We start from the raw sequence: 13,378 nt of genomic DNA on the forward strand, positions 1-13,378 counted from the left end.
TTATATATAGCATTAGTGATCTATAAAAATATAAATTATTGGAATGAAGTAGATTTATTTTCAAGTAACTAATTATGGTTTTCTTGTTTACATATAACACTTAAACATACAAACTTGAAAGTGAAAACATTAAAAGTATTGTCCACATAATCATATGTAATTAAATACATATAAACATATATGATTATATTTATCTAATCACATATGATTTATACAGATAAGATGCATTTTACATTTTTGATCCAATAATTAGTCTTATGTATTTAATCATAGATGATTTTTATACACATGATTCAGTTTTGCGTTCTCGATTAAATACTTGTTCATTGTCTATATTAATATTAAATAGATAAAATCACATGTGATTAAATACACTAGTTGGGGTTATTTTGTATATAACCACATGTGATTATATGTTTTCAATCACATATGATTTATATGGACAAAAACAAATCTTGTCTACATAAATCATATATGATCAATACAGGAAAAAACTATTGAATCGACGCGAAAATAAATATTATCCACATAAATCATATCTCATTAAATACATGTGATTAAACCCGCTACCTACCACCACTACCCGCCACCCACCACTACTACTGCCACGTACCCACCCGACCACCACCTCCACTCACCACACAATACCTACCATCTACCACTACCCACCACCTAAGATTTGTTTTTTGTATTCTTGATCTAATAATTTTTTCTGGCGTTTTATATCAAATATGAATAAAATGGATGGTGGGTAGTGAGTGGGTGACAATGTAGGTGGTAGGTAGGTAGGTGGGTAATAGTTGTTTGGTTTAATAACATGTGATTATATTTATTAATCACATGTGATTATATGTAATTAGTCACATGTTATTAAATACATAAGAAGAATTATTGAATTGAAAAATACAAAAATGAATATTTTTCATATAAAACATATGTGATTGGATACGTATAATCATAAGTCATTATATGTATCTAATCACATATGATTTATCTAGACAAGATTTACCTTCACGTTTTCGATTCAATAATTGTTCTTTATCCATTTTAATCATATGTGATTAAATATATTTAATCACATATGATTATATGTATCTAATCACATATAATCGTATGTGATTACATGTATTCAATTATACATGATTTATGTAGATAACATTCATTCTAATGTTCTCGATTCAATAATTTTTCTTTGACAACTTTAATCATATGTGATTAAATACATCTAGTCACATGTTATTATATGTATCTAATCACATATGATTTATATGGACAAAAAAGAATCTTGTCTATATAAATCATATGTTATTTATCACATGTAATCAGATATGATTTAATACATGTGAAAAATTATTAAATGGAAACATGAAAACGAATCTTGTTTATATAAATCATGTGCGATTAGATACATATAATCACATGTGATTATATTCGTTTAATCATATGAGATTTATGCGATTAAATACATATAATCAAACATGATTTATGTGATTATATGCATTCAATAACATTTGGATGTTGGCAGTAAGAGGTGGTGGTATGGTGGATATGGGTGGTGGTGGGTGGTTGTGAAGGTAGGGAGGATGGTGGGGGTGGTCATGGTAGGTAGTCGTGGTCGTGGGTGGTGTGTGATGGGGGTCGTGGGTGATAGTTGATTTAGTCTAGTTATGGATGGTGGGTGGTGGTGGCGATGAAAGGTGGTGGGTGTGACAGGTAGTTGGTGGGTTGGTGATGGTGGTTTTGATGGGTTGATAATGTAGGGTGGTGGTTGCATGTGGTATTGTTGGTGGTGGTGTGTCGTGTTGGTGTGTGGTGGTGGTAGGTGTAGGTCATGATGATGTTAGGTGGGTGGTTATAGTAGTGGGTAGTGTTCGGTGGTGGTGATGGGTGGGTAGTGACGGGTGGTGGATGCAGGTGATGATGGATGGTTGTGGTGATGGGTGGTAATGGATAGTGGTTGGTGGTGGTAGCTGGTAGTGGTGATAGTGGTGGGTGTCGTAACCGGTGGTGGTGGTGGTAATGGGGGTGGCGGTGGTCGTAGTGGCTGATGGTGGTGACGTTGGTAGGTGGCAGAGACGGGTGATGGTGATTGGTGGTAGTGATAGGTGAGTGGTAGAGGCGAGTGGTAATTGGTGGTAGTGGCAGGTAGTGGTGGTGATGTTGGGTGGTGGTGGGTATGTGGTGGTAGTGACATGTAGTGGTGGTGATAGGTGGTGGGGGTGGTGGTGACGGGTGGGCGGTGACAGGTGGGGGTGGTGTCCGGTGGTGGTGATGTTTAGTGGTGGTGGGGACGGTGGAGGCGAGTGGTGATCATGGGTGGGTGGGTGGTGGAGGTGATTGGTGGTGGCGGTGGTAGTGGTTGGTGGTGATAGGTGGGTGGTAGTGGTGTTGGCGGTGGGGGTGATGGTGGCGGTTGATATTGGTGGAGATGGGTGGTGGCGGGTGGTTGGAGGTGGTAGTGGGTTGTAGGTTATGGTGATGGTTGGATGGTATTGGTTGTGCATGGTGGGTGTGGTGGTTGGTTGGTGGTGGGTAGTAGGTGGTAGTGATGTGTGAGAACCCCTTCTCTAAACTTTACCAAATTATTTCTCCAAACATGCTACATGCATATTCATAATATAATTTACAAAAGACTGGATACAAACCAACTATTAAGATTTTTACAGAGTTATATATATATATATATATATATATATATATATATATATATATATATATATATATATATATATATATATATTACATAATTTCCCTGGAATTTATACAATAAGTACAAAAGTGATAATATCAACTAATCTACATCTTCTACCAGTACATGACTGTCACAACCCAAAACCGGAACGGCGGAAACGTTCTGGGGCGGAGGATGTCATGTACAATATCATAACAGAGCATAATAGTAAACAAGCAACAACACCATCCATTGCATTAATAGTATAATTCAATACAAGTGTTATGTGTTAATGATATAAGACACCAAAAATGAATAATCAAAATAAAGACGAGTATTGAATGTGCTCCGTCTTCTCAAAAACATGGCCATCTGTACCTGTCTACTGGTGACTTGAGAATACAAGTTTTTTTAAAAGAGTTGATCAGCATTTAAGCTGGTTAGTTCATCTGTACTTTAGTGTCATTTGCTTTGTATATTTTTTAAGAAAAATGTTTGTAAATGTATAATGTAAATGTTTTTAAGTGTTTGTAGTAAATGTTTGCATCCCCTTGAAAATCCTATATTTTCAATTGAAATGTAGTCTTCTACAAAGACCCGACTGTTCTGCATGATTGTTCTTTTGTAAAAGTATGTGTTTTTCCCAAGTATAACTATCATTACCAAAAATATAATTTACATTTCAAGTGTGTTTACATGATTTCATCCATGAAATCATCCCATTTATGTAGATCTTCAAGTGTTCTTAGTTACACCAAGAACACCAAGAACACATACTGGTGTTTTGGGCCGAAAACAACCTTCTTTGCTTCCATATTGTAAGTATCTATCTCCTATACTTGTTATCTAGCAAGGATACTTGATTTAGAACCTTGAAATCATTATTTTCTGAAGAACAAAAGGGGTTTTCGGTTAGTGCATCTCCCTAAACCGAAAACCCTAAATAAAGGTGCCTTTAATGACTTTAATCCTTCCTAATGTGTAGTATTGAGTCTAGAACACTTCTTTACTTGTTGAAAGCCCTTGGAAATCACCTTAAGCATCAAAGAACAGGAGTTTTCAGCCAACTTTTGGACCGAAAACATCTTGGACCGAAAACCATATGGACCGAAATCCATGTGGACCGAAAACCCCAAAGAACCATACCACTTGGAACGAAAGCTCCCTTAAGTGGATTTATAACCCTTAGTACTTCTAGCACTTGAATCAAAGTGTTTTCCATGTCCTAGGGTGTCTTAATTTTGTTAATTAGTTTTTAAATGACTAATTTTTTACATATATGTGTTATTATATGTTATATATGACCCTTGTGTGTGTTCAAGTCCTCACTTGACACTTAGCAACCTACACCATCCGTTCATCCAAACCACTCACTACAAGTGAGTTCATACCCCTTAATTAACCTTTTAAATGCTTTTAAATGTTTTTAAATGGTTTAGGGGGGGGGGATACAAGTTGAATCATGTTAAGTTATTAGATTAATCACATGTGATTAATAACTAGCATACAAATGGAATTATCATACTTTAAACTGTTTTACCAAACAAATGAATTCAAACCATTTATCAAACCATTTTACATGTAAAACCCTTTATCAAATTCACTTTTGTATACTAAACCTTTCTTTTACAGTTTTCAAACTCATATATTGTTAAAACCATGTCTACTACATATAGAGTTATATTAAGGTTTGAAGGACTTAGAACTGATAACCCACTTTACTTCCTGTTCCTTGTTTGGTTGTGGACTTAAAGTACCCGGTTGTTTGTCCGAGTGTCGTTGAACCCTTAGTTATATATTATGTATATATGTATAGATATAAAGACTTTTATCTCAGTTCAGTAGATTCAGTCATACGAACAGGTTTACTAATAAACTATAATAGGTATAGTTTAGAGTTATACTACTTACTACTTCTAGTCCAATGAAGCATACAAAATTCAGTTCATTCATGAGTAATTACTTACTACTATGAGAACATATGCAACTATACTATGATGAGAACATATACAACTATACTATGATGAGAACATTTACAATGATACTATGACAAAAAACAATACATTCATTATACAAGTACATACATTACATATACAAGTATACTATAACTTCAATGTGATCGACTGTATCGGAGCATACTGTTGGATTAGTGTCTAAGTCCATAACTATTTTGGTATGTACTTGACCCGATGGTGCATGGTCCTTTTGGGTTGCCTTCACCAAAGCAACTTGATAGGATGAATTATGGAGAGAACGGATTAAATATGATATATTAATATATTATGGGAATAATATATTAAAGGAGAAATCATATTGTTTAATTAATATTAGTCAATAATTAATTGGTAATTAGTTTTGTGACTAAAAGAGATTAATTAAACTTAAGGGACTGGAATTGTAATTATAAGATAATTGCAATTTGGGCCATGGATTGCCTTATATTATAAGGTGGACGAATTCTATGGGGGAAGCCCATATGAAATCGTCCAAGGCCTTGAGGAAAGGGCTCCATGGGTTGCTTAGGGCTTAAGCATCCAAATTAGGGTTTCCTTGTTAGATAACCCTAATTGCCTCCTATATATATGGATCCCTTATGACCCAAAAACGTGGCTAAGACTTCTCTAGGGTTTGTGGACGTTTTTGTGCAGCCTCCATCCTCTCTCCTCTTCAACCTCTTGATTATGGTGTTTGTGAAGCATTAGTGGAGTGCCATTTGTGACTCTAAGCTTTCTAAAGTCAATACAAAGAGGAATTGGATTGTTATTGCTACATAACAATCAAGGTAACATCTTAAACCTATTCTCATGTTAATATGATTACTTGAATGCTAGAATTTGGGTTTATAGTCTTGGATAACTTGCATGTACATTAGAGAAACCAAGATCCAATCATTAGGGTTTGTATGAGCACATAGGATGTTCTTATGACCAAAATCCATCAGTGGTATCAGAGCCTTGATTGGTTTCTATTGTATTGATGCCTTGTTAATTTGTTAATGCTTGAAAAAATCGTTTTTTGCCTCCTGCCTGATGTACTCGGTCAGTCCCATTGTGGACTCGGCGAGTAGGCCCCTACTCGGCGAGTCCATAAGGGGACTCGGCGAGTTTAGCTGTCAGACAGGCGGATTTTCGGGATTTTTACCTATTTTGACTTAGGATAATTGCCACAATTGTTTAAACTTAATAAAATTCGAATTTTGTTAATCATTTATGATTATCCTTGTCAAAATAAAAGATTTTGGTCATCTAATTAGATAATTGTTACCTTATTTGATATATGTTAAGTTATGGAAATTATTTGATCATTATCTTGCAAGAATTTGAACTAGATCTAATTAGATAACCACCAATTATAGTTAATTGCATTATTTGAATTATGTGATATAGAATATTCTTGACAAAGTTTGGAAAAGTTTCAAATTAATCCCTTTAGGTTTTATACTTTAAATTAGAACTCAAAAGTTTTGTTTTGAAATTTAAATAGTTGAAACCCTAATGTTTTGAAAAAGGTTTCAAAACTTGCTCAAGTTTTGGAATTTAAATTTTAGATTAAAAAATTTTGATTTTGAAATATTTAAATTCTAAACCCTAATGTTTTGAAATGTTTCAAAACTTGCCCTCAAGTTTTGGAATTTAAAAGTTGATTAAAAGTTTAATTAGGAATGTTAAATTCTAAAACCCTAGTAATGTTTTGAAAAGATTCAAATCACACCCTTATGGTTTTATTAATTAATTAAGGTGTATAATTAAAAGAAGTTTAATAAATCCATAAAAGTTTAGGTTTACAATTTAATTGAATTAAAGGTATAATTGTGAAATTTAACCACCTAGTATTTTAAAAGTGTAAAATACACCCTATACTATATATAACATTAAAAGTCTAACATTATATATATGTATGAGTAAAAGTCAGACTTACCGTTAGTAGGCCTCATTCACGAAGCTGGTCTATAAGGGGTGTTTAAGGAAATTGCCTATAAAATGGCGATTGAATAGGTATCCACTCTTACCCACCGCACTCTTGACTAGTGGAGGGTCGTTAGCCGAACGGGTAGGATAGGACAAAACCTTTCATTATAAGTATGATAAAGTACAAAAGTAAATAAATGTTTTACAAATTCCCAATCTTAGTTACTTAGGCAAAGGGTGACTCAATGTTTGTCATAGTTCAGTGGAGCGTGTGTGGTTTACCGGCACATCGAATAGCTGACTGTAACATGTGAGGGCACCATGTAAGTTTGCATGGTTATTCACACCCGCTTTGTGATCCTCGGCATCCCAGTCACAAACAAGAGGGGCATATCGAGATTTAAACATGCCATTGAAATGTTCAATGAATCTCATAGGATCTAGTAGTTTTCATAGATTTAAAATTTAAATTTCTTTTTCGTTTTTCATGGTGGAAATTAGTGAATCGTCATTCACTTACCTTGAAATGTTCTGCAATTTGGGTTACGGCATTCCTCTCCCGAGTTGTAGAATATTGTGTTGGGTCCTAGCCTTAGTATCTCATTTGGGTGATTTACTAAGGACTCAATCGATCAACTAACTTGAATTTGTTTTCTCCCGTTTCATAGATGTCAAAGTTCGACAACTATGGTCTTCCCAAATCCCGTGGAACAAGCTTTCCACATGAAGATGATATTCCACGATTCGATCGAGGAACAAGAAATCATACTTCACTTCCTCCTCCTCCTCCAATTATTCTCCCTAACCCACAAGTTCGAAGGATTGAAAAGTTCAAGCTCACTCAAGCCGTTTTGGCAAGTAAACATAAAGAAGGAAAGTCGGTGTGTGCACACGTCCTAGGGATGAAGTCACACATTGATAGATTAAGAATGTTGGGATCCGTTGTTTGTGAGGAGCTGGCTGTTGATTGGGTTCTTCAGTCACTTCCTAACTCGTATAGTGAGTTCGTAAGAGAGTACTATATGATGAATTGCGACATGACCCATATAGATCTCACCTATATGCTTATTGCTGCTGAATCAGGAATGGTTTGGCGCAAAAGAAAAGAAAAGTTGATTGGTGAATATTCCTTCAAGACCTCTATGGATATAGATAAAGGCAACGTCTGAACTAGTTCCCTGTCCTGTTCCAAAAGAGTCAATTTGCTTTTATTGCCAAGAGAAGGGGCATTGGAGACGAAGCTGACCTATTTACCTAAGAGATCTATGAGATGGGAGAGTCAAAACGTACGGCTTTGCTTTAGGTAAAATCCATTGACTAACTCTTTTAAGCTCCTATTCTAGATTCTTAATACATAATGTGATAAGATTACAATTGATGTTTTGTAGGATCGAAGAAAAGAGAGGAAGCTTAAGGGAAGAAGTAAGCAGAATCTAACCGTGAAGAAATGGATTTTGATTGCATTACTTGAAGATTAGATTCTTGAGCTACTACTTAGAGTTAGAATTAGATTGCTAAGAAATATGTATTAGCAGAGTTTTTCAATGAATTGCATTGTAAGGACAAATTTTTCCGCAATAAAATAAACTTTGATTTTATATTATTTATTTATCCTTGCAATGACATGTATGAAAATTGATGTTTGAAGGTTTCTAATATTAGCAATAATGGATTTGATTCTTAATTATGGAAATGTACGAATATAGAGAGTTTCTCATCGCCCAAGTTTCAATTGGACAGAAACTTGGAATCATGCAACTTGGTTGCACGATGAATGAGAAATTTCATATTTGGAAATTAGACAAATTCATTAACAAAGTGTCAAGTGAAGGACTACGAGATCGAGCACACAAAGTTTCGTGTTGATCAAGTCCACCATAAGAGTAACAAAGATATTCGTCAAGATTTACTAAAGGTTTAGTAAATATGATTATACTTATAAGATTAAGTGTAATTCTGAATTGATTGAAAAAGTTCAAATCAATAACAGAAGGAATAAGAAGAATCAAGTAGGCAGAAAGATAAAAGTTCCTCCATTCTAAGAAGAAAGGAGAGTACCTTTTATGCTTTATGATAAGTCTTAATGATTAAGAGCCATATCTCAATTGATCCTCTAAGTGAGTCTTAGTACAATTGTATGTCTAAGAAGAGGAATCAAGAATTAAAGAAATGGTTAAATCAAGAAGTCAATCATACTTCGTTCCAAAAACAAGTCTTAGAGTTAAGATTGTGACATTGAGTGATATGTATTAAGAAGGTTAATAACATTCATCAAATGTGGAAAGTTGTGATGTCTTGGATATGACAAAGACCAACTAGGACCAATTTATGAAGTGTTTTGATAAAAAAAACTACGCTAACTCTTGAATATTTGTTTGTCAAGAAATGTTTATTGACAAGAGAATCTTATGTGTCGAGGAGTCAGTGGGAGTCTTAATGGTCTTGAAAGGTTTGAAGAACAAATCAAAATAGACCTTATCGATCATCACTAGCACACGAGTTGAGGTTTACAACCTATCGTGTTGACACTATTTTGTTTTTGTGCAAATCCAATCGAGTTAATTATGCATGTGAGTCCTATGAGTTCTCATTTGAATGCATAAAAGGCAAGGACCTTGATCAATGGAAACAACATTGATAAGAAAAGGTGAGCTGCTTATCTACTTGGAAGACATGGTGGGCAGCTGTGCTACCATAAGGCAAGAAATTAAGATTAAGAAAGTTTGGTCCATATGAGTTTGAATTTGTCGTAAACTTTGGTTTTAACAAATTCACATGGATAGGAACACATACACCGTTTAAATCTAAGTGTCATAAGATTTCCTCCTTCATGAAAATGATTGTGAGGAAATGCTTTCACTAAGAAAGATTTTAAGAAGATAGTGATTGTAAACTTGCATTCTCGAATTCGATCATGGTTACGGTATCCCTTTCCATGATTTGAATTGTGAGGTTTGACAATTAGTATTAATTGTTTAGACACACACATGAACTATCTAGGGAAAAGGTGTATAAGTTCAAAAAGCCTTGATAAACGGTTATCAAAGCACTAAGTATTAGAAACATGAACTTAAGAAATTCAATAAGTATTGTTTTTTTTTGAAAGTTAAGATGTTTATGAATACATGTCGAAGCTAGTGGGAGAATAAGTGTTATGTTTATAATAATCATCATGATAGTGGGAGCATAAATGTTATGATTGTATGATTATTAAGGCACTTATTGCAAGTTGGCAATATTAATTATAGAAAACAAGAGTTATAGCTTGCAAAGTAGTAAGAGTTGTAAAGTTGTTTTGCTATAATTAAGGGAGATAATATTATGCTTCATTTCAAATCTAAAGGCTTAGGTTGTGGAATGTTAATAAATTTAGTCAATGGTACATAGTGTGTTCTTAAAATTTCGTTTATGATTACGGCATTCCTCTTCATAGTTTGAATTTTGAAAACATAGCAAATAAAATATTATGGCAAAAGATTGATAAAGTATCAAATCTTTATGTAAGACATTGTGCATCGTGTCCCATACGCTTCGGGTATAGGATCAATTGCAATTGCTATAATATTTGACCATTCTAAAATTTTCCAAATGTCTAGCGCATTTAGAGGGAAAAAGGACTAGAATCGGTTTTGACTAAAATAATTAAACAACTATCAAAGGACAATCCAAAGTTCGACGAGGATTGGTTGCTTGTGAGTAGTTGGAAGTATAGTATTGGAAAATATGGAAATGTTTCCATATTGGATGGACCATATCAACATTATTATGAATAGATAAGATTCTACTAAGAATGAGTTGTCATATGGAAAATATGGAAGCGTGTTCATATTGGGAATTGAATATTGAAAATCTATCTCTAGATTAGAAACTTTTATGCAAAAGGATGTTCAAAGGAATGTACTTTGAATGAGAGACATCATATCTAAGGAGTTGTCTTGTAACAATCTCCGATAGAGGACTTTGTAATATCGTTGGCAATAGTCTTTGTGACTTTTTGTGCTATGACATTACGAAAAGGATCATTGCATAAAATGTTAGAATCTAACATATTCTATAAGTGGAAAGAATTTGATACTCTTACACATATGATTAAGGATTAGGAGTTCTGAAATGAGAATGATCGGAAATGTGTTCAATGTGATCTATTTCACAAAGTAAGAACCATAGGTAAACATTGTGTGCATGCTAGGAGCATGGGACAAGTGTTGTAATCCAAGTAAGAAGTTGTTTAACCGAAACGACAAATAATGAGTAATCAATATGGTGATAAATAAAAGGTGTTTTATTTATACTCAAAGGGTTGAGGCCATATGGGATTAATATTACTCTTGTGTTTCACTTTGCATGTTTTGACTTCCTGAATAATTTAATTGGTTAAGAACAGTTAAATTATTCGAACAGGCCACAGTCGTTCATATGTTGGAAGTAGGTATGAATGAAGACTGTCATGAATTGGTGTGTGGATTGTCTAAAGAACATTAGACATAAGCAAATGTTTGCTACAACGTTCATGAGTGCTTATGAATATGATTTGAGCATTGGATTAAACCCACGCTCACTTGGATCAATCCATGAATTGTATCACGAGTGTTTGGTGCGACGATAACATCTTATATTCTTGAAACCGAGATGTGTGAGTTGTATCTTGCAAATCGGTTGCACATTGATAATATGTAAACGTACTAGTAACTTGGAGTTATAAAACATATTGTTTTGTGTGATTCGGTGAGTGAGTGAAAGCAAGAATTGTATCAAAGTTTATCCGTTTCTTTTATCCAAAGTAGGATAAAAGCGATATCTTTGGGCCCCTCGATGATTTAGTGCTGACAAACGTAAATGCTCGGCCGAGCTAGGGCTAATTTGATTTGTTCAATTAGTCAGTCGTCATAAATCGGGAATCGAGATATAGTACAAAGAGAATGATTTGAAATCATATCTCATATGATATCTAGAATGGAGGAATATATGATCCCTTATCTAAAGGACACGCGTATCTGATATGATCAGAGTTGACAGCGGCTTTGGAAAGCTACGATTGCAGATCAGGATCTGAAGTCATACGCATAATAGTTATTAGACTTATCCAAGTGGGAGACTCTTGGATTAGTGTCTAAGTCCATAACTATTTTGGTATGTACTTGACCCGATGGTGCATGGTCCTTTTGGGTTGCCTTCACCAAAGCAACTTGATAGGATGAATTATGGAGAGAAAGGATTAAATATGATTTATTAATATATTATGGGAATAATATATTAAAGGAGAAATCATATTGTTTAATTAATATTAGTCAATAATTAATTGGTAATTAGTTTTGTGACTAAAAGAGATTAATTAAACTTAAGGGACTGGAATTGTAATTATAAGATAATTGCAATTTGGGCCATGGATTGCCTTATATTATAAGGTGGACGAATTCTATGGGGGAAGCCCATATGAAATCGTCCAAGGCCTTGAGGAAAGGGCTCCATGGGTTGCTTAGGGCTTAACCATCCAAATTAGGGTTTCCTTGTTAGATAACCCTAGTTGCCTCCTATATATATGGATCCCTTATGACCCAAAAACGTGGCTAAGACTTCTCTAGGGTTTGTGGACGTTTTTGGGCAGCCTCCATCCTCTCTCCTCTTCATCCTCTTGCTTATGGTGTTTGTGAACCATTAGAGGAGTGACATTTGTGACTCTAAGCTTTCTAAAGTCAATACAAAGAGGAATTGGATTGTTATTGCTACATAACAATCAAGGTAACATCTTAAACCTATTCTCATGTTAATATGATTACTTGAATGCTAGAATTAGGTTTTATAGTCTTGGATAACTTGCATGTACATTAGAGAAACCTAGATCCAATCATTAGGGTTTGTATGAGCACATAGGATGTTCTTATAACCAAAATCCATCACATACCTTCATTGTCATGGCCCGAGTTGTGACCAGAATCTCCTAGAGGGAGAGCGTGAGTTTGCGTATAGATCTATACTGGATTGACTATCCTGCACCTTGCTGCTAGCTACAGCGGGACCTGCAGGTCTACGGGTGCCAAATGTCATTACTTTCGACGTCTTAAATCGTCGTATTCATAAGTCGATAGCATGGTAAAATTAATCACATAACACCTTGATATAAATCCGGTTTAAGGTAGTTAGTACATCAGTAGTTCCTATAATACAACACTACGCTACTACATTAATTTACCCTTTATATTAATTTGGTGATTACTTCACTTAAACAATAATGTACAAACTATATTTTGATAATGATAGTTACACTTGGGAAAATTACACACTTTTACAAGAAACAAACATACAAAACAGTTGTGCCTTGGTAGAAGGCTACTTTTGTTAGAAAATATAGGATTTCCTAGGAATTACAAACTTTTCAAACACAGTTTCAAACATTTTGATACAAACATAAACACTAAATACTGATGAACTCACTAGCTTAAATGTTGATAAACTGTTTCAAGATAACTTGTATTCTCAGGTCATCAGTAGACAGGTACCGATGCCAGCTTTTGAGAAGATGGAGCGCTTTCAAGACTCATCTTATATTTTAATTTACGTTTTGGTGTCTTATATACTACATAACACACTTGTATTAAAATTCTATATTTTTAATGCAATGAATGATCTTATTTACGTGCTTACTATTTTACTGTGTTGTGATACTGTACATGACGTCCTCCTCCCCAGAACGTTTCCGCCGTTCTTGGTTTTGGGGTGTGACAGATTGGTATCAGAGCACTGTTTATAGTGAATTGAGTATATCAACCGATAAAAGATATAGTAACTATAAACCCAATGG

Source organism: Lactuca sativa, chromosome 4 (genome assembly GCF_002870075.4).
Source record: "Lactuca sativa cultivar Salinas chromosome 4, Lsat_Salinas_v11, whole genome shotgun sequence".
In the NCBI taxonomy this organism is placed as follows: Eukaryota; Viridiplantae; Streptophyta; class Magnoliopsida; order Asterales; family Asteraceae; genus Lactuca; species Lactuca sativa.